Source organism: Symphalangus syndactylus, chromosome 13 (assembly GCF_028878055.3).
Source record: "Symphalangus syndactylus isolate Jambi chromosome 13, NHGRI_mSymSyn1-v2.1_pri, whole genome shotgun sequence".
NCBI lineage: Eukaryota > Metazoa > Chordata > Mammalia > Primates > Hylobatidae > Symphalangus > Symphalangus syndactylus.
Genome location: NC_072435.2, coordinates 52,461,084 through 52,483,037, shown reverse-complemented (window position 1 = coordinate 52,483,037; position 21,954 = coordinate 52,461,084). Strand labels below are relative to the sequence as shown.

The 21,954-nt window shown below is 46.3% G+C and overlaps 1 long non-coding RNA gene across 1 annotated transcript; it reads right to left on the bottom strand.

The window, feature by feature from the left end:
* Positions 1–7,895: 7,895 nt before the first annotated feature.
* Positions 7,896–20,109, bottom strand: LOC134732145 (uncharacterized). Its single transcript, XR_010115028.1, has 2 exons — positions 19,827–20,109; positions 7,896–8,127 (listed from the first exon to the last, which is right to left on the bottom strand). It is a non-coding gene; the product is annotated as an uncharacterized lncRNA (long non-coding RNA).
* Positions 20,110–21,954: the final 1,845 nt, after the last annotated feature.

The window sequence follows — 21,954 nt, the reverse complement described above, 5'->3', positions numbered from 1 at the left end:
ACAAGGACTTAAAGTCACTGTCCGTGAATCTTGCAGGAAGTCCATAAACTTTTGACGGCTGAGAGTCTCACTGATGTCCTGTCCCTGTTCCTTCACCTTCCTGGTCGTTCAAGCTCTTCTTCCTGCTCCATTCTCTTTGAATAAATTCTTCATTTGCTAGTTGTGAAGAGAGTCATGGTTTGTTTCTGTTGCTTTCCATGAATACAATGCTAATATGCATTTATGTAGGCTCAATAAAAAACTCTTATAACCTGAATGCAATTCTAGCAGTCTAGGTTTTTGTCTAAATAAATAGCACTTACCAACTGACTCTCCATCCAGCAGGCATGTACCAATGGGAAATCCTGACAAAATGGTAAGGCTATTCAATATTGACAAAAGTACATCCATATATCCCCCAAGAGCTCATAAGCAAAAACACACAATTCATGTATTTAGTCAGATTTTAATGGGAACAAAACAGTTAATCCCAAACTCTCCAGTATAAAGGAAATCTGTTTGCCTTTCAAAAAAAATGAGAGTTTAAACTGTGAGTTAAGTAATCCTTTAGACAGCAGTACCCACACCTCAGTATATTAAATGTTTTTCAATCATCCACTCTGTTCATTATAGAAAAGTAAATTTGCTTAGCCGCTAAATACCAAATGTTCACTTAGGAAACATTAAGTAATGTGATCAAGAGATTTTCTTTCTTGTGAAATAATTGCCTCAAAGCTGCATAAACATGAAGTGCACATTTTCCAAGGGAACGCAGGAATGACCCTCGGCAACGGGCAGATTTATTTGCTGCTGGAAATTACTCCCTCGCCTGCTGCAGCCCTGGTGCTTTTCTTGATCTGTCTCTTGAGCATGTCACCCTCCTAGGGAAAGAGCCTGCTATGGGATTTAGGTCCAGATTTCCGTTGGGAGGTGTGGCTTTTGTATGTATACATGTTTGGTCAATAGTCAGACACAAGAGCTAAGAATAGAAGCAGGGGCCGGGAGCGGTGGCTCAGGCCTTTAATCCCAGCACTTTGGGAGGCAGATCACCTGAGGTCAGGTGTTTGAGACCAGCCTGGCCAACATGGTGAAACCTTGTCTCTACTAAAAATACAAAAAATTAGTTTGGTGTGATGGCACACACCTATAATCCCAACTACTCGGGAGGCTGAGGCAGGAGAATCACCTGAACCCGGGAGGCAGAGGTTGCAATGAGCCGAGATCATGCCACTGCACTCCACCCTGGGTGACAGATTGAGACTCCGTCTCAAAAAAAGAAAAAAAAAAAAAAAAAAAGAAGAACAGAAGCAGAAAGAATTCTAGACTGGAAATCAGGAGCTCTGGCATTTTCTTAGGGTCAGCTGCTATTTTGCTGTGTGACTTTGGGTAAGACACTTTCCCTCTCTGTGCCTCAGTTTTCTCACTGTAAAAGGTTGATCAGAGAGACTTCCTAGTTTCGTTCTATGAATCAATGCTTCCCTAGGTCTATGAGAGCTGTTATTTAGAACATGGAATCTTGGTGCTCCTGGGTTCCATCTTTAATAACTCTCTCTCTCTCTCTTTCAATAGCAATAATGACAGCAACAACTGACGCATGTGCGATGGTTATCATGGGCCAGGTGCTGCTCTCAGCACTTTGAGCATTGCCTCGTGATCCACACTGCAATTCCACCGGACAGGGCCTATTGACTGTCCCCATGTTAGCCACGGGGAAACGTAGGCTGAGAGGGATGCAGTAACTTGCCTAAGGTCACATATCAAGTAAATGAAGAAGTGAGAATTTAAACCCAGAACATCTGGCACCAGGCTGAACCAATATGCTATACTATCTCTCTTCTAACAATCCACATCTGGAAATACACTGAAAGCATATTTTCTTTTTCATTTCGTATCTGTGGTTTACTATATTTCTCTGGTTTATAATATTTTGAGAAATATCACAAAGAGGTTTCTAGAAAATGAGTCAGCAAATCTTTATTAAATATTTTTAGTGCATGCACATGTGTGTGTCCTAATGTTAGGCACACAGGAGAGAAAGGAGAAGGAATTGGCCCTGTCCTCAGAAAGCCTACTGTCTAATTCAAAGTCTGCCCCACGCAATCTTGACTACATTCCTGTTGGAGCAGAAGTGGGAGGCAAACATCCAGAACTACCATCGAAGTTTAACTTGCTATTCTAAAACTGAATCTTCACATATAAGCCATCAGACCCGGCTAATTTTTGTAGAGATGAAGTTTTATCAAGTTGCCCAGGCTGGTCTCAAACTCCTGGGCTCAAGCAATCTGCTGGCCTTGCCCACTCCAAAGTGCTGGGATTATAGGCATGAGCCACCGTGCCCAGCCTGAATCTTCTTTTTGACACTGCCTGTTTCTGGAACTGAGTGATTCCTTGCCCAGCTGATTGCTATCAGATTCCTGGGAACTACTGGGTGTTGAGTTTCTGTATCTCAGGGCTGGGAGAAGGAGGATGTGGTAACATCTCAGTTGAGCAGTACACAGGCACTAAATTGGCCCAGCTGGGGGCTCTGGAAGGAGCCTCTGCTCCACTGTGACCTCCTGCACAGGCCCTCATTCACTCCGCAGTCTGAAACGCTCTCACCCATTCACCTGTCTGGCCTCCCAGATTCATTATTTTCTACATTAGCCCTGGGACACTTACTCATGGTGCTTTCTGCTATGCTGATTGGGGCCTAACTATGCCTTATCCACTAGAAGACAAGTTCGCCAAGGGCAGGGCAGTGTCTTCATCCCCCCTGACTTTCACATACATCCAGGATAGACTCTTGGAGAGAGTAAAACTTACTAATTAAGCAACAAAGGAATGAGTGAAAAAGATGTATTAGGACACTTTGTGTTAAAAGTTAAATGTCAACCTGAAACTAGCTAATCAAACAAGGCAATCTAGGTGCTCGTGCAGCTGTGAAATTGAGAGGTGGGTCTACCACCATGACGCCAAATGCCATCTCTCCACCTGTCCCTCTGCTTCCTTCTGTGGCTTCTTTCTCAGGCTGGCTCTGGTCACATGGTGGCATCCAGCAGTGCCAGGTTTCCAATTCACCAGCTAAGAAGCCTGCAGTAGAAGAGACAGAATACTTTCCGGTGATTTCTGCCAATTTGAAGGACCTGACTCTGCCACTTGCCCAAAGATCAGTTAAAAGGCTGTTATAATGATGCAGGGAAGTGGAGATCTGCTTTGAGTGGCTCAGTCTAGGGGAGCAGGGAGGCCTACCGTGGGCCCAGCAGTCTTCCCCGTGTATTACCAGCCATATGAAAGAACTTAGAAAAGCATCCACAATGTATCCTTCACCATGGATGCCGTGTTTGTGCACGTGAATTGGAGACATAAAAAATGTAATGTTTCCTTAGTTCCACTTGTTAAAAAAAGAAAGCATTGCAGAGGGAGGATGGATGCTCGCCAGTGAAAATGCCAGGTGTCTTCCACAAGAGAAAGAAATTGGAGTTGGGACCCAGCAAGTTGCTCAAAAGGGCTTATGCAAGGGTGAAAAGAAGAATCTGGCCTCATAGGTATCCGAACTGTCCTACAAGAAGACTGTCTTAAAGTAAGATTTGCCTCATGTCTACCAAGTGTATCTTCAGTGCTCAGCCCAGTGGGTGAAACTTAGTAAGAGAATGAGTGAACCATGTGTTAAACTGTTTCCCAAGTTCAGGCTCAGTTAATCTGCTGTCTAGTCCATAAACTGCTATAACAAAATACCACAGACTGGGTCATTTATTTTAAAAATATACATTATTTCTCATGGTTCTAGAGGCTGGGAAGTCCAAGACCACAGCCTGGCAGGTTAGCTGCCTAGTGTCTGCCTCAAAGGGGGCCTCCTGACTGCTGCATCATTCTGAAGGGAGGAATGCTGTGTCCTCATACAGCAGAGGGCAGAAGTGCAAAGGGGACAGACTCCCTTTATTAGTCTGATTTCTAAGGGCACCTAATCCCATCCTTGAGGGCTCCACTCTCATGATTTAATCATCTCCTTCTGGGCACCCCAACTTTTAATCCTGTTACATTGGCTATTAAATTTCAGCCTGAATTTTGAAAGGAACACTAACATTCAAGCCACCACACCTACCTAAATGTAATGGGGAAAAGTGTCATTTCCCACAATTTGTCTGTGAGGACATAAAGATTCACCCTAAGCTCACATGGCTAGGAAGAGGTGGGACTGGGATTTGAACCCAGGGCCTCTGGAAGGCCTCCTCTGAAATATCTACGTAGGGAGATTGCTGCCTGATCCTGGTGGCCTAATAGTTTACCCACCACGTCCGTCACAGAGCTGCTGCCAGCTGCATTAGCACCTCCTCAGCAGGGAAGATTCTTTTAGTGTCAGCAAACAGAAATGGCTTATTTGTCCCCCGACAGCCCATATTGTAGCAAAACAGCCTCACTCTCTATTAGAAGGCCAGGAGAGCAAAATCAGGGATTGCTTTAAAAACAAACAGTGTAGCAATAAAGAATCTCAGAAGAAACTCAGTTTTCCCTTTTTTTCTGTGCCTCCTCACTCCTCTGCTCACATCTGTGTGATCCTGAGAGAGAAGACTCAGCAGTTCGGTGTGCACAGGGAGGCCCTCTGAGCAGAGCTGGTGTCTCTCATGCCCACTGTGTGGGGTTAGCACCTCTGTTCCCATAGCCCCAGACACCCTTTGAGGCAGGAGTCCTGTCTTCTGTCCCCACTGCCATAGTGCACAGAACTCTGCCAAGGGAGCCACTCAAAAGTGCAGATAAGGCTGGGGATGGTAGCTCATGGCTCAGCCTGTAATCCCAACACTTTGAGAGGCTGAGGAAGGCAGATTGCTTAAGGCCAGGAGTTAGAGACCAGCCTGGGCAACATGGGAAAACCCTGTCTCTACAAAAAAAAAATACAAAAATTAGCTAACATGGTTGAGGCCCTTGGAGCAGACCCTGGGTCTCAGGTACTTGGGAGGCTGAGGTGGGAGAATCACTTGAGCCTGGGAGATCTACGCTGCAGTGAGCCATAATTGCGCCACTGCATTCCAGCCTGGGTAACAGAGTGAGACCCTGTCTCAAGAAAAAGAAAAAAAAAAAGTTCAGACAAGACATCTGGAAGTAGCACTCCCTCAGCCTGTCCCCAGCTAGCAGGACAGCTGAGATGCTCATCCAGTGGAAGAAAAAATGCTCAGCCCAGTCAGTGACCACAGGACAGAAACTCTGCCAAGCGATGGGACACACAGTGGGGAGAACAGACAAGGCTCTGCCCACAAGAACTTAACCACTCAGTAGGCGAGAAGCACCGGAAACAGTCATTGTCATGATGATTAGGACATTGCCAACTGTGCATTATGAAGCAAAAGGAGCTGGACCTATTAAAGCGTGTAGTCCTGGCCGAGGTGGAGGGGAGAGGTATGAAGATGGGTGAAGGTTATCCAAGGACACTTCCCTGCAGAAGGCATGAGAGACAGCACAGCAAAGTGGGGGCCCGAGTTCAAATGCTGGCTTGACCACTTACGCTTTGCATAATTCTGGACAATTTCCCTTCTCTATCAAAAAGGGGCTGTGATAACTATAGTTCCTACTCCCCAGCCTGTTATGAGCATTCATGACTGAACAGTGGTAAATTCTTTATTTTCTTCTGAAATTCTTTATTGCCACACTGTTTGTTTTTAAAGCAATCGCTGATTTTGCTCTCCTGGCCTTCTAATGGAGAGTGAGACTTTCTCTTCTAATGGAGAGGGAGGCTATTTGGCCATCAGGGGCCAACGGGGGTCCTGGCACTTCCATGCTGCAGAAGTATTCACTGACTTCAGAACTCGCTTAAGTGGAGGCCTGAAGGTTGATCTAGAATGACAAAGACAAGAATGAGGACCTGGTTCCAGGCCGAGAGGACAACACATGTTTCTATGTTTTGAATGTTTCTTTCCTCCAAAACTTACGTTGAAATGTAATTGCCAATGCAATGGTCTTGGGAGGTGAAGCCTTTAAGAAGTGGTAAGGCCATGGAGACTCTTCCCTCGTGGGTGGGTTTAATACCTTAAGTAAAAGGGCTTTCGAGAGTGGGCTCTCTCTTTCCTCTTTTGTTCTTCTGCCATTTGAGGAACCGTGTTTCCTCCATGCTGGAGGATGCAGGGTTTAAGGCATCGTCTTGGAAGTGGAGAGTGGGCCCTCACCAGACACCAAACCTGCTGGCATTTTGATCTTAGATTTTCCAGCGTCCAGAACTGTAAGAAATATATTTCCATTATTTATAAACCACCCGGTCTCAGGTATTCTGTTATCGCAGCACAGAACAGGCTAAGACACTTGTGGAAACTCTGAGGCTGAGCAGAGGGTGGCACATGGAGGCCCTGGGAGCAGGCTCAGCCCATGGGCTTGGAGAGAGCCATGCGATGGGAAGGCTGAGGCAGGGCGGGTGCAGTGCACTTGGGGCTTCAGAGGCCTAGAAGCAGATGCTCCAATTCATTCCAGAGACAAAGTGAAGCTTCTGAAGGGTCTGAAACTGGGGGGGGCGGGGATGATCAGAGTTACGGCTTAGGAAGGTATAGCTGACTGTGACATGGGGAAACAAAGTAAGAGGCGGTGGAAAGAAGGCTTTCACTTCTGGCTTACTATTGATCCTACTGGTAGCTGAGAGTGGGTGAGGTTATCCTCCAGTTTCTGGGTAGTCTTCATCCAACTGGGCAACTTCGTGATCACCCTGGCGCTGTGACTGCCTCTCAGCTGGGAAGCATTTGTTGGTCCCATCCATGGTGGGTAGAAGCTGGGGCAGCATCACCTAGGTACAATATGCATGTCATTTGGCCCCATGTGTGGTCCTCTTTGACATTTGCAGAGCCCTAAGGGAAAAGCCAAACTCTGTTTTGCCTCCTTGGGTCCTAAGTCCATCACAGACCTTTTTTGTCCACTGCTTTCTGCAGAGCTCGGTCCGGTGAAACATGATGCTGCCATTTTATGTGGGCTTGGGAACTTGGTGAGAAGAACAACCTACTCCGACCCTATATGAACCCCCATTGTGGTGAAGGCAGGATCTAAGAAGTAGAAATATTAAAAAGGAACACTGACATTCTATAGTGGGCCAAGGAGCAAGACACTTTGACTCATTTAAAATTACTTATTTAATATAAATATAGCAGGGGAGAGAGTTACAATGACCCTAGGAACAGGGAATGTAACTATTTTAAATTAAATATGTAACCTCAGAATGCACGTGACTTTTACTATCTTCAAGGTATAATCCTTCTTGTCATCTTGGTATTCTAATCTTGGTTCCATTACATGTGTCTTCACAATGTCAAGTAGAGAATGCCTAACACAAGATATTTAAATCAGATCAACCTGACCTGAGATACACATTTTGTGTCAAGTTGCCATAAACCGGTGAATCCAATTTCTAAGATGTAGCATGTTTGATCATTACAAGTGTGGGGAGGGGTCTCTTCAGGGTCCCTGGCCTTGCTGGGTTACTGTCAACTCCAAAGTGCATTTATTTCAGTGAAGCACCACCTCAGCCCGTGACCTTTTCTGGAAATGGATATAGATAAACTCACAAGGCTAAGTTAAAAGTTCAAATTGTGTTTGAATGTTTATCACTTTTCTTCTCGCCAGTTAAGGTTGGTTTTTAAAGATATGGATGCTTCCTCCAGCTCCCACCGAACTCCTTGAAAATGCGGCTCTTGGAACATGGCACACCCCAAGTCAGATGTCACCTGCTAGGGTGCAGTCAGGCTGGAGAGGCCCTACTCAGGACCGGGCTCCTATTGCTGCCAGGGAAATCCCTGTCCACTCCTGCACTCTGGCATGGGGAGATGTGTGCATTTCAGGATTTGCACAAGTATTTCCTCATTTGCCATTCAGGTCACATAGCATCTAACACCAAGATAAATGGAAAAAATATGTCTATGAAATACTTCATTAAGAAAAGCTCATCATCTCATTCCATGACACCAAAAGGATAATCATAATAAATGATTTATTATAGGGGATCTGAAATATTTAGACAAAACGTTGCTTTGGTGGTGTTACTACATCAGCTCACTTTTATAACTACTCAGACTTGAGATACCCGCTGACCTCAAGGTGTAATAACTGGAGGCCAAACTTCTTCTTGCTCAAAAAGCTGGAAGCAGCATCTCTTCATTAATTTCAAGCTCCACCTAGGCCCATTCTGCTGAGGCAAGGATGAGTCTGTAATAAGAGAGGATAGAGAAGGGGGTAAAGGACATATCTACAAGGCCTGGGCCACCTTCTACCCTCACTCTGCTAAAAAACAGGGACTTTTCCACTCAGTATAATAAAGAGCATCTGAGCATCATGGTTGCCCATCAATGGAATTAATTGCATTAGAGGCCAGTTAAATACATCACTGAAGACAGGCAATAGCTGCCTCCAAAGTCCCTCTTCACTCAGAGATTATGTGATTATTTAATTCTTTCTAAGTATTTTGGGCACAACACACTTATCAGTCCTGGAAAAAGATAAAAGTAAACAATGATTGAGGACTCGTTGTACAGTAAGCACTATAATAGGTATAGGCAGGGGAAATGGTTACAGAGAGCAGATACCTCCAGGTTTCAAGAGGATGGCAACTGACTGGGAGATTTTCCTTTCCTCTGGATAAGAAGGTAATTGGGTCGGTGCAGTGGCTCACGCCTGTAATCCCAACACTTTGGGAGGCCAAGGTGGATGGATCACCTGACGTCAGGAGTTTGAGACCAGCCTGGCCAACGTGGCAAAACCCCATCTCTACTAAAAATACAAAAAATTAGCCAAGTGTGATGGCATGCGCCTGTAATCCCAGCTACTCGGGAGGCTGAGGCAGGAGAATCACTTGAACCTAGGAGGTGGAGGTTTCAGTGAGCCGAGATCGTGCCACTGCACTCCAGCCTGTGCAACAGAGCGAAACTCCATCAAAAACAAAACAAAACAAAACAAACAAACAAACTATATACATATATATACATATATATGTGTGTGTATATATATATATATATATACATATATATACATATATATGTGTGTGTATATATATATATATATATATATATATAATCAAAGTGTTTAATCATATAGGAAACTCCATTGGAAAAGCAGATTCCACAAAGAAAAGAATTTCCTGGCTTTGGTGGATGAGGCAGGAAAAAAAAAGAAGGTAATTGGCACCAAGTTGCCACTTGACTTCTAGGACTCTTCAGCTTCTGCACCTCCACCCCACTTCTCCTGTTTCATGTATCACCAGGAGCACATGCAGGTTTGGTCCAAGGAGAGGCTCAGGCCTCAGTCTCAGCCTCCAGCAGTTAATGGAGTTTGCAGGTGGCAGGAGAAAGGCACCAGGCTGAGTTCAGTCAACAGGAAGCGGCATCCTCCATTCAAAGTAACAAAACTAACTTGCGGTGGGGCCAAGTATCTGACCAATCAGCAGAGCCAGCCAATTTTTCCACCTCTGTTCCCTAGTTGTCTTGCTGGCCTTTGGCTGGATCCCAGACTCCAGAAGACTCCCTGTGAGCTAACCTTCTGCTGACAACTGTGCTAAATCCTAGATGACTCTGGCAATCTGGCCACAGCCATAAATTCATGTCACCTATAATCTCCAGGCCTAGATCTATATCTTTCTTTCCTGTTCATTTATTTGCCTACTGGTTTTTAGGGAGCTGACACTCAATATTTGAAACATGCGAATGGCATGTGTTCATGTGTGGAGTCCAAACAGAAAGAGGCTTTAGAGATTTCAGGGCCAATGGGATTCCTAACGCACATCGTTCTCGTGCTCTGTGCAACTGGATTATAATCAGAGGCTTTTGATAAAGACAAAATTGGAGGTGAGATTGAGATATGATTTTAAACATCTTGCTTGTTGGCAAAGTCCCCAGCCGCACCACTTGCCAATATGCACATCCAATCTTACTAATGATCAAAGGAACACAACTCCAAATAATCAGGGCTGATTTTATGTTCAGAAACTCTCATACCTTAACCATGGGACGGTTCATTGGTTCAATTAGCAGAAAAAGTAAGCTAAGGTGGCCAGTGCTTTAGATCAAGTCCAGTGGGCTATGAAGGGCAGATATTAAAACTAGTAATTAGTTAATATTTATTGGGTGCCTACTATATTCCAGGCACTCTTCCGTGTATTTATAAGTATTATTTAATCGTCACATCATTTGTATGAGGAAAGCACTCCTGTCATCTCATGTTATAGAGGAAGAAGCTGAAACACACAGATGTCTCAATAACTTTTAAGTCAGAAAGCTGGGGAGCGAGTGAACTGGAATTTAACACTGAGCAGTGTGACTCCCTAGCTCATGTTCATACATATGAATCCGCGCGCGTGTGAAGCACCACATTCTGACATTCATTTTCTCAAATTCTGAATGAATTACTCGTTGTAATAAGTGACTTAAAGGGCCAGTCATTTCACACCGGCTGTTTTGCTGCCATCTTCTCCAGGCCCTGCTCTAGCCCTGTCCATCACCTCGTCTACGGTAGCTGCTATCTTCCTAAGTGGGGCAGGATCTCAGGCCTACAGCTGCCATAGGCATCAGTGGAAACCCCTAAAACTCCAGCCAGCATACAGGATATTATAAAACCGTGCTTGTTTGCACCAACCACGTTGCAATACTGCCTGGAGAACTAGGGCAGACTTGAGTTTCAACAGGACTCTTTGATTGATTCCTGGGTAACTTTGGTCGAATTGCTTCATCTTTCTAAGCTTCATATTCCTCTTCTGACAAACAAAGCTCTTCAAATCAGATTTTGTTGTGATAATACCGTGGAACAAACATCTCCAAAATTTCTGTGGCTGAAATCACATTTATTTAGATCTCATTCATGGATGAGCTATTGCTCATCAGCTGCTGCTCGGCCGTCTGGGCTCCAGAGTGACACTTTGGCTTAGGTGTGTCCCGTATGTCTCTTCATTCTGGGCCCAATGATGAGTGGGGCATGCTCTCGCCATGGCTGACAGCAGGAGGGAAAGAGGATGGGCAGAAACTCTACACACATGTTTAAAGCTTCTGGCACATGTCTGTTCGTGTCACATTGGCCAAGCAAGTCATATGGTCATGGTTAAAGGCAAGAGGGTGGGACTGTGAACTGCTCTTAATGAACCAAAACTAGGAAAGGGAGGGAAGGAGGAATTATGAAGAAATGTTACCAACCAACACAGAAAAGTGGACTAATATTATTTTGGTATTTTTACCTCCACAACAGAAAAAAAAAAAAAAAAGCAAAAAGAGACGTGGCCATAGTAACCTATCCAAGAATTTCAGCTTTGTTTTGGAAACCCTCTGCCTTCAGGAAAGCAGAAGCATTTTATGCTGTATGTGGTGGGGCTGGTGTCTTACTTTGTATCAGAACAATTTGTAATAGGTTCATTCTTTGATGCAGTCATTTTTAGGAGCTTCCAGGAGGGCATTTTAAAGAAATAATCAGAAGCATAAACGTATTTATATGTAAAGATGCCCATCAAGGCATTTTTTTTTGTAATAGCAAAAAATAAGAACAACAATATGTCCATAAATAGAATATTTAAAATCCATACAAAGGACGGTTATGGAGTTAATTTTTAAATGGTATTTTTCTAAGAATATCTATGGAGACAGAAAAATGCACCTAATGCAATGCTAAGTACATAAATCAGAATGTAAAAAATATGTAATAGAATCTCACTTTTGTAAAGCATATGGCTCTGTATCACTGAGAAGTGATTGGATGGAGTTTAAAAATGTTAACACTGGCTAGCTATAGATTATGGACAGATGATGCAGCCTGGGTATTTAATTTTTCCTACCTATTTTTTTTTCTATACTTTCCAAATTTCCCACAGGAAAAAAAAATTGAATGCTTTTAGGATGGGTGCGGTGGCTCACACCTATAATCCCAGCACTTTGGGAGGCCAAGGCAGGCGGATCACTTGAAGTCAGTAGTTCGAGACTAGCCTGGCCAACATGGTAAAGCCCATCCCTACTTACTAAAAAATACAAAAATAATAAAATAAAATAAAATAAAATAAAATAAAATAAAATAAAATAGAAGAATGTTTTTAAACTGCTAAGCTGGGCCATGGGATGCTTCAACCGTGGAGGTTCCCAACAAAACCCAGCTAAGAGTTTGGACCACGTGCCCTGGAACTGAGAATTCCCAGGAAGCATGAGTGCTGCTGCAGCTCACTTATCTCCACCCTCTAATGACAAACAATCGATGCAAACAGCATGCATGCCCACTGCTGAATTCACAGTTCTATCAGGAAGACACCACGGGTTATTAGCAATACTGATGGTCTAAAGGCTGTTCAGTGCTGAACAGGATATTTCATTTCATTTGATTATTTTCCAGACCTTAAACACTGCATTTGGACAGGAATCCAGTTACCTTGTTTGTCAAGGGCTTTGGGAAATGGAGTGGAGGCATCTGATGATGGAGAACCAGCGTTCCCCATTTGGGTCCTCATTTGTTAGGCAAAGTAATTCTTTTGGGACCTGGATGACCTAGAAGCAGGAATTCGACTTATGACATTGGGAGGACAGTCAGCACTGAACAGCCTCTAGAGGCCAGGTTCAATGAATTCCCTCAGAAAGGTCAGGAAACCGGGCACAGTTCCTGGAGCCTCAGATCCTATCTGAGCTCTTTCTAGGGGCAAAGGTGCTCCCTCTTCTACTCTCCAGCAGCCGCTGGGCCAATGCTCTTCGCCCCCAGAATTTGACCCACCTATAGGCACTTCCACCATCAGGCGGGTACTTTCTGGGCAAGATTTCCATGAACATTCCCTTACTGTTAACTTGCTTGTAACCAAAATTGGGTGATTTGTCCCAGTGCCAGACCCAACTGCGCACTCAGGACAGTTTTTCTTTACAATCTCAAATTGATCTGAACTAACCTGTTCAGGTCCCTCTTTCTGGACAGAGACCTCATGTGCCAGGTTTCTTCTGCTTGGAGCACATTTTTACTTTCAAGTTATAAACCCTGAAAAATGGGTTTCATAATGGGAAGGCTGACAGAGTCTCAGCCACCGAGACTCAAGCAGCCATCAGCCTTACTCTGCCAAAGATATTTATTATTATTTCCTCAAATAGCCACTATTTAATACCTGTCACTTTTTTTCCTTACAAAGATTAGGGCTGTGTAGTCTCGGTTGCAAGCCCTCTTGGTTGTCGTGATGACTTGTTCCGGGGAGGCAGGTGCTTAGAGACAGAGCCTTGTAGCAGGGAGTTCTGCACTGAGCTCCCCAGTGGAGGGAACAGTCACAGCCACTGCATTAAGCCCCTGTTGCAATGCAGGGTGTGGAACCGCTCTGCTCTCCGACAATGCCTACAAAAGCTCGGTGGAGCAGAACTTTCCAGTGTGGTCATCTCCTGCAGGGCAAGGCTGAAGGCCCAAATCCCCATGGCATCTCCACACATTTCTTTGCACATTTGCTGCCTGGCACTGCTTTCAGCTGTTGGCATGGATAAAGCTGCAGGGCTGGCTCCTGAAATGTGGTTGGAGATGTCTTCCTCCCGCGAGAGGCATCTACAGAGACTGCCTGGAACAACCTTTGAAAACTCATTGTTTAAAATGTATTAACTCAAATTCTTTCCAAGTCTTCTCTGCCAAAACCCAGCACAGAGGACAACTTCTTCTCTTCCTTCACATGCCCTGACATCATTACTCCAGGGCCTCTCCACTCTGCCTCACCCCAAATACCCCTAGAGATGGGTCTTTCTAAAGCCAAGGGTTTCACCCAGAAAGCCTAGAGGGCCAGGGCAGCTGCTGCTGCCTTTCCTTCTGCACAGCCTGAGACCGCCCTCTTCCGTGCTCCCTGCCCCTGCTCACAGGATGCCTGCATTCCACATCTTGTGTCCTCCATCCCTGGGGGACTCAGTCTCTGAATCCTGCCTTCTGTGGCTCCCTTCCTTTGTGCAAGGCCAGCATTCAATCCAGAGCCAGACTGGGCGCCAGCATGCAAGCAGACACGGAAATCCCTTCTGCCTAGCCAGATGCCAGACACACAAGAGCTCAGCCGGCCTTCTCAACAGGACTCTATCTTAGAAAACACTAATAAGACCTATTACAGATATTAAGCAGTTATTGAAGAGGGGCCTCTGTGTGCTCTGCTGGAAAAACTCATTTGGAACATCATTGATTTGTGAGGAGAGCTGCTTGCCATGTGGGTGGGTTTGGGTGAGTCCCCTTAGATTCCAGTGGCAGTGATTGGAGATCCCAGAAACAGGTGGCCTGTGCCTGCCTAACTCTGATCCAGGGAGTTCCCTTGGAAGACAAGACAGACGTGGTGCACACTAGCCTCACACTGCAGTGCCCCTGAGCCACTACCAGGATAGAGATGCCTTATGAGTCCATCAGAGTTTCCTGAAAGCCTGCAAAGGCACCCACAGTCTCCTGATCGAATCTTCCCCTGGCTCCTGGCTTGCACCGGACAGAGCGCCCTTGCCATGGGGGAGTCTCTGAGTGATGCCCCAGGGCGCAGGGACAGCATGAGGCAGAAGGTGTATATGATACCCTGGCTCCCCGATCCCTCTAGACTCCATGGGTAGCAGGGACCCAGGGCTTCTGCTGCTTCTCCTGGGCATCCCCCAGACACTGACCAGGGCTGATGGGAAAACCAGGAGCACCTCCGACCTGCTCACCTCAGAGTCCCCCTCGCTGGGCCTGGAGGCCTGGCCACACAGGTGAGCACCGTGCAGCCTCTTTCCACCAGATTCCCCTGTTTCACCAGCTGTTCATGGCTGGGGAGCAGCTGCTGCACCTCTGACTTTTCCACTCATCTGGAGCCAGAGCTGGAGCCCAGCCTAATTTTCAGTTGGCCACATTTGTCTCTGATCTCTGAGCCCCACTTCCAACCCACGTCTCTAATTCCTGCTGTACGTCCCAGACAGAATCTGATGCCCAATAGAGCTGAGTGTGAGCTCCAGTAGGGCTCTAGATGCTGACCCCAAGGTGATGGCAGTATCTACATACCCGGCATGGAGACAGCGGCTGCCAGCCCACATGCCCCTGAGGTTGCAGGTGCCACACCCACAGCAGGGCATCGCACAATCCTTGTGCCCACCGCCTCCCATTTCTCTATGCAGCTTTTACCTGATTTGGGTCACGGATACAAAACACACAGGAATTCATCAGTCAGCAGGTGTGAGGGGGTCCTGTGTGAGCTGGGACTCTGTGCCCAGTATCCTGAGGGAGCCAGGGGTCCTGTGTGAGCCAGGACCCTGCCCAGTATCCTGAGGAAGCCAGGGGTCCTATGTGAGCCAGGACTCTGCTCAGGGTCCTGAGGGAGCAGGGGGGTCCTGTGTGAGCCGGGACTCTGCCCAGGGTCCTGAGGGAGCCAGGGGTGCTGTGTGAGCCGGGACTCTGTGTCCAGGGTCCTGAGGGAGCCAGGGGTTTCTCTGCAAGCCGGACTCTGCCCAGGGTCCTGAGGGAGCCATGGGGTTCTGTGTGAGCTGGAACTCAGTTCCTATCAGGCAAAAGCTCACAGCTGGCCAAAGAGAAAATTGAATTTTCAATTTTTAATTCATAGGTAAAATCCATTAAAGCAACACAATTTATTTTCAGAAGTTGTGTAATTTCTGTGTGTAGTACAGTCATTGACTTGCTGTTTCCCCACCTTGACAAGTGTGAGCCTTCGAGTCAATTAAAATACAAAATTCACTGCATTTCACATTGTATTCTAGCAGCCTTTTCTCCAAGGCACTTTATGTAGCACATTTCAAAGCCCTTTTGAAGCAATTTTGCACCCTTTCACAGAAAAGGTACCTATCATGTTTTTAAATGAGCAAGGAGCAGTGTTATAGGAGTCACATGACCACTTGTAGCCTGATAGCTTCAGCATCTCAGGTCCTCGGTTTTCCCATCAGTGAAATGGGGTTGTTCCCATGAATTAGTATTATAGAAACTCCTATTTAAATTACACTGAGTGGCTCACACCTGTAATCCCAGCACTTTGGGAGGCCGAGGCTGGTGGATCACTTGAGACCAGGAGTTCGAGACCAGCCTGGCCAACATGGCAAAACCTCATCTCTATTTAAATACAAAAAATTAGCTGGGCATAGTGGTGCACACCTGTAATCCCAGCTACTTGGGAGGCTGAGCACAAGAATCACTTGAACCCAGGAGGCAGAAGTTGCAGTGAGCCAAGATCGCGCCTTTACACTCCAGCCTAGGTGACAGAGTAAGACTCTATCTCAAAAATAAATAAATAAATAAATAAATAAATAAATAAATAAATAAGTAAATTACTTGGAATGAACTTTGAAGGCCACCAGGGATGTGAGAATACAGTGGAATTCCCCTTAATCCCACACCCTACGTCCACCTCTAGATATTCAGATATTAATTTATGTTCAAGTGAATATTTGACACTTGTATTTAAATTTTTGATACTTTAATATTCAAGTATTTGCACGAGCCAAAAGGAAATGTTTCTGAGTGTAGCTACTAGACCAAGACAGCAGTGAGAAGTGTAGTTTGGGTGGAGTTAGACCAGCTTGCCTTGTCTAAATACATTGAAATCCATCTTCCTTTTCTAATGCTGTGAAAGAAAAACTGAATCTCAGGACCTGAAACTCACCATGCCAAAAGGAAGGTTAAGCTTGGGAACCCAGTCATGCAAAAACTGCCTTCCTTTTGTTCCCAGATAGCTGTCATTTCACATGCTTGCTTATGTAAAATGTAGATTTACTGGGCATCAGACAAAAGCATCATTAACTGCCTCACCCCCACCCTTCACCTTCCTTTTCACATGTGAAATGAATGTTCACTGAGCACAGATCCGGGCTTTTCAAGAAGGTAACACTGCCCTCATTGCCTACCTTCCTTCCTTTTTTTCATTTTTTCTTCCTCTCCCACTTGATCCTTCCTCTTTAAATATTGAAGCTCCTGGAACCCTCTTTAGAAAAAACACAGGCCACAGATTCTGCTGGGACTTCTGTTTCTTCTTCCTGGGTGCACCCTCAGCCTGGCCAGGGAAGCCTTGAATCCATCGAGATTTGCCACCTTGGGGTCACTTTGCAATGCCGTGGGACTGGACCCAACAGGGGCCTCTGCTTTGTGACTGTGCCTGCACAATGATTGTAGGGTGTCCCTGCTACTGCCTTTATCTTGCTTACTTTTAGGGCTTGTCTGTTTGTTTTTATTTTAGACTCTGAAAACACCCTATTACCATTGGCAGGGGAAAGTTAGATATTTGGGATCTTTAAAGGTGAGAAGCTTGATTTCGATCCAGGAAGTCTGAGGAAGTAGAAAAACATCCAGACGTGCCATGTAGCCCAAATGTCAGAAATATTTTTGAATCCAGAACTAAGGTGCATCAAAGACTTTTCCTCCTGTTGACCTTTACAAAAAGGGGGCTTTTGGGGATCCAGGCAAATCTGAATGAATGTGTCTTCTTTGGAGATGAGCTGGAGAAGCCCGCACGGTGTCTTGTCTCTTTGAAGATAATCATGTTTTCCAGTTAACATGACCTTGCTTTGCTGTTTTCTTTTCCACTAACCCTTGAACTCACAGGGAACACACCTACAGTGGGGAGAGCCCCAGGTCAATGTTGCAGATGCCTCGCAGGCACTATCCATGGATAAGGTGGCCTCTCACTCGGCTCTGCTCTCCTGTTCTTCCATTTCTACAAGAGCAGTGGCAAAGGTCTCGTTCTTATACGTTTTTTAAAATCCACCTTCCCTTGGGATCAATGTTGAAGTGTGTTACCAAATCGTGTTGTTTTTTCAACTATGCCCCACTTTGCCTCCCTCTCAGCGTCTTTGCCTGGCCTCCTCCTGGTTGCTGTGGTTCAAGAGGGACATGGATGTGCCCACAGAAGCAAATGGCAGTGGAGAAGGGCTCAAGGTTCAGGTATCAACAGGAGCCCACTATCTGCCTCCCCGCATGACAGTCCTATTCTCCCAGGATGACTCCTGCCAGAACAGGAAGATATTTATTGATAGCACAGAGACTGTGTTTTTCACCATCAACTCCATTCAAAACATCCCCGGTGATTCCATGATTGTCCCAAATGGCTCCAGTGCTCGCGTGTGGATCAACCATTGTGTCCAGGAGTAGGTGGTAAGAAAGCCTAAAGGGTGGGACCCTATGCATTAGGGGTAGTTCTCCTAGAGGCGCTGTTGAAAGGAGCATTTCCCAAGGGGTGGACAGACCAAGAATTAATGTCTACTTGGCTGGCCTCCAGCCATGCTCCCCTGCACCAGTCCAAGAGAGGTAAAAACTGTGGGGGTGGGGAAGGTCGAAATGGACCAGTTATTCTCCAGCAGAAACCAGGAGCACTGCCTACACAATGCCACCAATTCCTGAGGGCACAAATGGCGGGTTCGTAACAGGAGCACTGCCCACACAACACCATCTATCACTCAGGGCATGAGTGGCGGGTACATAAGAGGAGGGTTGCGATGTCCCTGGAGAGACTGGATAGCAAGAGTGGCTAAGCCTCTGATGGGGCTCTGGGCAGGCAGCATGTCCCCTATGAGAAGTCACATTGTCACAAAGGAGAAAGGAGCCCTTGACTGACGAAGCGCGTGTGCAAAAACCAGATGGCCAACTCGCAGGAGAGCTGAGATAGAGCTACTAGGTTAGAGGGTGCTTGATATGTTTGGATATTTCTCCTTTCCAAATCTCACATTGAAATTTGATCCCAGTGTTGGAGGTGGGACCTGGTGGGAGGTGTTTGGGTCATGGGGGTGGATCCCTTATGAATGGCTTGGTGTCCTCCCTGCAGCAATAAGTTCATGTAAGAGCTGGTGGTTTAAAAGAGCCTGGCGCAAGGTTGGTTGCCTGGAAAAGGGAATTCCTGTACACTGTTGGTGGGAGGGTGAACTAACTCAGCCACGGTGGAAAGCAGTGTGACAATTCCTCAAAGAACTTAAACAGAATTACCATTTGACCCAGAAATCCCATTACTGGGTATATTCTCAAAGGAAAATAAATCATTCTACCATAAAGACAAATGCACACATATGTTCACTGCAGCACTATTCACAACAGCGAAGATATGGGATCAACCCAGGTGCCCATCAACAGTAGACTGAATAAAGAAAATGTGGTACATATGCACCATAGAATATTATGCAGCCATAAAAAATGAGATCATGTCTTTTGCAGGAACATGGATGGAGCTGCAGGTCTTTATCCGATGTGAATTAATGCAGAAACAGAAAACCAAATCCGGCATGTTCTTCCTTATAAATGGGAGCTAAATGATAAGAACCAATGGGCACAAAGAGGGGAAAAACAGACACTGAGGCCTGCTTGAGGGTGGAAGGTGGAAGGTAGAAGGTGGGAGGAGAGAGAGGATCAGGATAATGAGGGTACTATGCTCATTATCTGAAATAATCTGTACATTGAAACTCCATGACACACAGTTTACCTATATAACTAACTTGCACATGTGCTCATGATCCTAAAATAAAAGTTAAAAATAATCACACAAAAAATACAATAAAAAATAAAATAAAAGAGCCGGGCACCTCTCTCGCTCCCTGTCTCGCTACGTGAGATGCCAGCTTCCCTTCCCTTCTGCTATGAGTAAAAGCTTCCTGAGGCCTCCCCAGAAGCAGATGAGGGCACTACGCTTACTGTACACCCTGCAGAACCATGAGCCAATTATACATTTTTTTGATAAATTGCCCAGTCTCAGATATTTCTTTATGGCAACACAAAACAGACTCATGTGGCATCCCACGAGGTTTTGCAGAATAGAGAAGGAAAGAGAGGAGGGCTGGAAATGGACAGGTTGTCCCAGGCAAAGGGATGGGCAAAGAGATGCATTCATAGGGGAAGGTGAGTGAATGAGCTGCTTAGTGGGGTTGGAGGAAGGGGTGATTCAGGCAGGGATAGGCAGACAGGATATTGTCATCTTAGAATATGCGTGCACACATATGCGCACACACACATACCACTCCAGTAGAATGCAAGCAGGCGTCACTTTGGCTGAACAGTAGATCCCAGGAGCACAGAAGCTGCCTTCACGTCAAGGAGCACAGCCTCTCACCTCCGTGCTCTTTCATTGCAATTCCCCGCCTTCCAGCAACTGTCCGATGCCTGCTTAACATTATGCGAGGCAGGCTGTCAGTGAGAGAGGCTCAAGCCTGCTGCAGGGACTGCCTCTCAGGAAACAGAAAACAAAGCCAGAGCCTTAAAAATAGAGCTGTCCACTGATGGAATTCTCTCCCACTGCCATGACCAAATATTTAGTCACAAGGGAAGCGGCTGATCAGACACACTCCCAGCAAGGTCACGAGGTGCTCAGAGAACACACACTGAGGCAGGCTGCTGGCACTGGCTCCCCTCGCCCCTGGACCCTCGAGGGCCCCACAAGAGAGGGAGGGAGGGCCGCTCCGGTGCCAATCTGTAACCATAAAGCATGCCTTTGTTCTTATGATGCTGGATACCAGCCTAGCCCTGAAGTCAGCTGCTTGCACAGACAACATTCATTCATTCAGACACAAATGAGATCAATTCTTATCCGAATCACAGGTCAATAGGATTTGGGAAGCCACAGAGTCCTAGAGATTACATTATTTTAAAGACTGCAGAGTTCAATACAGTGAGGTTCAAAACAGAGGCAGGATTTTGTTGTCATACAGAAGCCCACCCCTCCCTACACCGCACCGTGGCACCTGCCTGCTCCAGTTCTCCTGCTGTGTGGCCTCCCACTGTCCACTTCCCAGGCAGCTTGTCTGGATCTCTTGCAAGAGCAGGACGTGGAGCCTGGTGACCTTAGTTGCTGCAGGGCCCAGCACACAGTCGGGGCTCCATGAAACCCCAGGAGGAAGGGATGGAGAGGGAAGGAGGCCATGTGTCCCAAAGGGGAACCCTGGGGGAGTGGTCCTTTCTTATCTGCCACTAGTGCCTGGAAAAGAGAGAGCAGAAGACACCAGCCCCAGCTGGCACATTTCTCTGAGCCCGGGGCCTGTCCCTCCAGGAAGACAGTGTGGCCACCATTGGCCCGTGGGCACTGCCTCAGCTGAGGCCCCTTCTAGCTCTCTGTCTTCTTCTCTGGAAGACCCCGCAGACCCTGCTTCGCACTGTTCCGGGCGTGTCTGTTCCCTGTGGGTATTTGACTTCTGAGGATGCAGGCACAGGGGCAGGGCAGCACAACAGCAGAATCCCACCCACATATGTTGAACTGAGCTGATTCCTCACTTTGTAAAAAGCTTGTTTCGGGCAGGCATGGTGTTGGGCCTATGTTCCCAGCTACTTGGGAGGCTGAGGCAGGAGGATCACTTGATTCCAGGAAATGGAGGCTGTGGTGAGTCATGATTGCACCACTGCACTACAGTCTGGGCCACAGAGTGGGACTCTTGTCTTTAAAAGAAAAAAAGCCTAGTGCATTGATAGGTTGGGTAGCCCCCAAATTCGTTTCTTGAGACAAAGTCTCGCTCTGTCACCCAGGCTGGAGTGCAGTGGCGTGATCTTGGTTCATTGCAACCTCCACCTGCTAGGTTCAACCGATTCTTCTGCCTCAGCCTCCTGAGTAGTTGGGATTACAGGCACTCACTACCATGTCCAGCTAATTTTTGTATTTTTAGTAGAGATGAGGTTTTACCATGTTGGCCAGGCTGGTCTCGAACTCCGGACCTCAGGTGAACCACCCACGTTGGCCTTCCAAAGTGCTGGGATTACAGGCGTGAGCCACTAAGCCCAGCCCCAAATTCTGTTTTAAACGCAAGCTAGAGTCAATGTCCACACTGGAAGTCATTTTCAAGGGGGAGATCAGAAAGCAGCTGGGGAAGTGACTACTTTGAAGCAAAGCGACTGACATTTTAGAGCAATTAATAACTGTGTTTCCCCAGAGACAAGCCACGGGTGCAGGGAGCCGAAGTTGCTTCTCTCATTGTTCCTCCTGTGCTTGGGCAGCGGGCTGGAACCCTCTGGGCAGCTTCTCAACTCAGCATGTCTTGCTGATCTATTAAGTTGAACATTAATCATTAGTAGAGTTCATCTTCCTTCCCTGAATTTAATTTCATTAGTTATACTTTCTTTCCCTATTAGAACAGTCTCTGATGCATTTGCTTAGAAGGC